The 4,369-nt window shown below is 46.1% G+C and overlaps 1 protein-coding gene across 13 annotated transcripts in view; it reads right to left on the bottom strand.

Moving 5' to 3' along the window:
- The window catches only part of Mbnl2 (muscleblind like splicing factor 2), a 156,047-nt gene that overhangs the window by 69,337 nt on the left and 82,341 nt on the right, over positions 1-4,369 (bottom strand). The window lies entirely within an intron of this gene.

Genomic DNA, 4,369 nt, shown 5'->3' with positions numbered 1-4,369 from the left:
CCCCACCCACTCCCACTTCTTGGCCCTGGCGTTCCCCTGTACTGAGGCATATAAAGTTTGCACAACCAATGGGCCTCTCTTTCCATTGATGGCCGACTAGGCCATCTTCTGCTACATATGCAGCTAGAGTCAAGAGCTCCGGGGTACTGGTTAGTTCATAATGTTGTTCCACCTATAGGGTTGCAGTTCCCTTTAGCTCCTTGGTTACTTTCTCTAGCTCCTCCATTGGGGGCTCTGTGATCCATCCAATAGCTGACTGTGAGCATCCACTTCTGTGTTTGCTAGGCCCCGGCCTAGTCTCACAAGAGACAGCTATATCTGGGTCCTTTCAGCAAAATCTTGCTAGTGTATGCAATGGTGTCAGCGTTTGGAGGCTGATTACGGGATGGATCCCTGGATATGGCAGTCTCTAGATGGTCCATCCTTTCATCTCAGCTCCAAACTTTGTCTCTGTAACTCCTTCCATGGGTGTTTTGTTCCCAATTCTAAGAAGGGGCAAAGTGTCCACACTTTGGTCTTCGTTATTCTTGAGTTTCATGTGTTTAGCAAATTGTATCTTATATCTTGGGTATTCTAAGTTTCTGGGCTAATATCCACTTATCAGTGAGTACATATTGTGTATCTTTTTGCCATGTGTACATGTAATTACGTAATTTCTCCTGGGAAGTTTCTAGAACTTGCTTCTTCCTGAGTTTCTGGTTAGTCCTCCCACTGAGCACTGCTGCTCCATTGGATAGTGGTTTTCCACCAGGTCTACACCGTCACGCAGGCCACCAAAGATCAGTTATAAACAAAAGTTATTGGGAAAGACCCACGTGACAATTTCCAGAGCTGTAAATTCTTCTGTGAGATACACAGAATACAGACACCAGTGAAATCATTTGAATAGGTATGGTTCCTATAGACTCATGTGTTTGAATGCTTAGCTGTGGGAAGCGAGACTATGAGGAGGCATGGTCTTATTGGAACAGGCGTGGTCTTGTTTGAGGTCTTCTATGCTCAAGCTACGCCCCTGCCCTGTGTGGTACACAATCTCCTGCTGCCTGCAGATCAACATGCAGAACTTTTGGCTCCCCCAGCACCAAGCTTGACTGCATGCTGCTGTGCCTCCTGCCATGATAATTAATGGACTGAACCTCCGACACTGTAAGCCAGCCCTAATGGAACGTTTTCCTTTATGAGACTTGCCGTGGTCAGTGGTGTCTCTTCACAGCAGTGAAACCCTAAGACAATCATTGATTGTGCACAGAGATTTCTAGAAGGCGTGTTCCCCTCTGGAGATGGTGAAAGCAGAGGGGAAAAAAACTCAATGTGTAAAAGATAAATTTAAAAATTTCAAAGACCAATAAACAAAAAAAATGTCAAAACTGGAATGTTAGTTGTGATCTCCCTACTGACAATTGAATTCTAAACTCATGGATTGTGGTCAGAACAAACCCCACGCCATTCAGACAATGTGAAGAGGAGCCATTGCAAGGGTTTCCCACGGTGGACTCATTTCTCAGTGGTGTTTCGTATTTGCTCTGAACCATGGTTCGTTGCAGTGCGAGCAACTCAGAAAGCATTAAAAATGCAGCGCAAACAAATCTGTCAGTCACCAGCCAAAGGTAGCACAGTGGACGGAAATAGCAGAGCCCTTGACCCAAGGAGCCCATGGAATTAGCAGAAGACTCAGAAGTGCTGAAGGTAGATGAGACACATCTTTGTTTTGATCGTGAGAGAATACTGGATTTTATTAACGTCTTTTTATTCAACAATGGAAGCCATCTGCCCCCCATTCTATTATTGTGTATGGCAGCGATCTGTTTCCACATGCTTGGAAGGACTCTGCCCACGTCTGGGGCACTTTTAGACAAGCACACCAGAACTTTCCCTTTATGTGCCATCTCTTCTAAAGCTATTGCCTAGGCTAAGTCTTTTCTAGAATGTTCCTCTTTTGCACTTTTTAGAAAGTGCAAAAAGTTACATTGCTTCAGCCTAACACTATGTGGGAATAATTGGTCATAACCGTTTGCCTTCAAGTGGGTAGAAGGCATAGAAGGGCCCTTTCCTCGCTTCAGAGAAGCATGTTGGTGAGCTGCACAGAAAGAGGCAAATGGGTAGCTTAGTCACGAGGAGAACTACTGGTACTTCGAAGTTCCTTTGAAGATCCTGATTCAGGGTTGGGGCTCAGAAACAAGTTAAGGACAAGGACCACTGGACCCTCCCCATGCTTGCTTCAACAACTCCTGTGAACTCAAGAACAAACACTGGGCCCCCAGCGTGTCAACCAACCATCCTCATGGTTTTGTGTTGTAGAAAGACATCTCAAAACTCAAAGCTATTTCAAGAAATTCAGTAACAGCACTTTACAGGTAATATAATTTCAGTTTCCTGGTTTTGCCTTCCCAATATGTTTCTCTTTGTTTTCAATTAAAAACATAATTCTGTAAAGCATTCCTTAAATGGAAAGCTTAAATATGTGCGCAGGTTCATTTTCTTACATTTAACTATAAACATTACAAAAAATGGGGAAGTAAGGTAAGCGGAGAGAAGCTGAGCGTGAACAGGACAGTTCTGTCACAATTACCATGTGTGCATGTGTGTGTGCGCATGTGCGTGCGTGTGTGTGCGTGTGTGTGTGTGTGCATGTGTGTGTGTGTGCATGTGTGTGTGTGTGCATGTGCATGTGTGTGTGTGTGTGTGTGCATGTGTGTGTGTGTGCATGTGTGTGTGTGTGCATGTGTGTGTGTGTGCGTGCATGCATGTGTGCATCTGTGTGCATGTGCGCGCGCATGTGTATGTGTGTATGAGAGTGCAAAGGCCAGAGGCTGAAGCCAGGAGAGCTTCTCTTCACTCTCCACCATGTCTTTTGAGACAGACTCTTTCTGAACCTGAAACTCACCAATTGGCCAAGACCAGCTGTCCAGTAAGCTCAAACCCCAAGGGTCCTCCCGTCTAAGTATCCTCAGGTTTGGATTACAGTCATATGACCGCATGCTCAGCTTGTTGTGTGGGTGGTGGGACTTGAACCCAGATCCTCCAGCTTGCACAGCTGGCACTATAGTGAGCAACCCAGATCTCTTCTGACGGTTCTTTGTTTTTTTGTTTTTTGGGGTTTTTTTTGTTTGTTTGTTTGTTTGCTTGCTTGTTTTCGAGACAGGTTTTCTCTGTGTAGCCCTGGCTGTCCTGGAACTCACTCTGTAGACCAGGCTGGCCTCGAACTCAGAAATCTGCCTGCCTCTGCCTCCCAAGTGCTGGGATTAAAGGTGTGTGCCACCACGTCTTGCTTTTCAGATAGTTCTTCACCGGTCTCCATAAACCTTGTTTGTCTCTGTTGCTACAGTGTCTGCCTTGACTACGACGTCTCCGTTACATGTACTTGAGCAAACGCAGAGGAGTTGAGGCCTGTTTTCCCCGTTCTGGTTCCTTCAGTTCTGCACTTTCACAAACAATTCTGAAACAAACGTTTTCACACACACACGGTCCACCCCGCCTCCTTTCCGTGTAAGTAGAATTACTGGATTAGAGTATGGATTTTTGCATGGCTCTTAATGCATTTTGAATTGGTATATTCTAAAGTGTAACCTCATCTGAGCGCTCAGCCTATCTCTGTGTTTTCCTCAAGAGCTAATCATATTACACTGATTTTTATCAGACAATACACACATGTTTTTCTTTTTGCCTTAACTGCCAGGAAACTCAGAGCTAAAGTTCAAATCCAATAATGAGTTCATCTCAGGTGACCTGTAATATGTTTCTTTCGTCCTTTGGGTCAATTTTCTACTTAGTTGTTCAAAGAAGAAAAAAAAAAAAGATGCTGAACTTTAAAAGTTCCCTTCAATCCCTTTCAGGAACAGGTGGGCTGACTCTTACTCAAATGCAGAGGTAACATGGGTACATATTGATTCTATCTAATGCAGGGCCCTGTGTAATTAACACTGTCTGTTCTTGGTTCTTGAAGTGTGAGATAGTTCAAGGCTATGCAGTCCTTTACCCACGGAGACACTAGAGAGGCGCAACAGTAGAACTGGGGTGACGGAAGTATCTGGAGTCTGAGACCAAACTGACCAGAACCCAGCCCTTCCCGTGTCCGATCCAGAACCCAGCCCTTCCCGTGTCCGATCCAGAACCCAGCCCTTCCCGTGTCCGATCCAGAACCCAGCCCTTCCCGTGTCCGATCCAGAACCCAGCCCTTCCCGTGTCCGATCCAGAACCCAGCCCTTCCCGTGTCCGATCCAGAACCCAGCCCTTCCCGTGTCCGATCCAGAACCCAGCCCTTCCCGTGTCCGATCCAGAACCCAGCCCTTCCCGTGTCCGATCCAGAACCCAGCCCTTCCCGTGTCCGATCCAGAACCCAGCCCTTCCCGTGTCCGATCCAGAACCATTA

The sequence above is a fragment of the Mus musculus genome, chromosome 14, assembly GCF_000001635.26.
Source record: "Mus musculus strain C57BL/6J chromosome 14, GRCm38.p6 C57BL/6J".
In the NCBI taxonomy this organism is placed as follows: domain Eukaryota; kingdom Metazoa; phylum Chordata; class Mammalia; order Rodentia; family Muridae; genus Mus; species Mus musculus.
The sequence above is the reverse complement of the archived record's forward strand: the minus strand, read 5'-3'. Positions and strand labels throughout refer to the sequence as shown.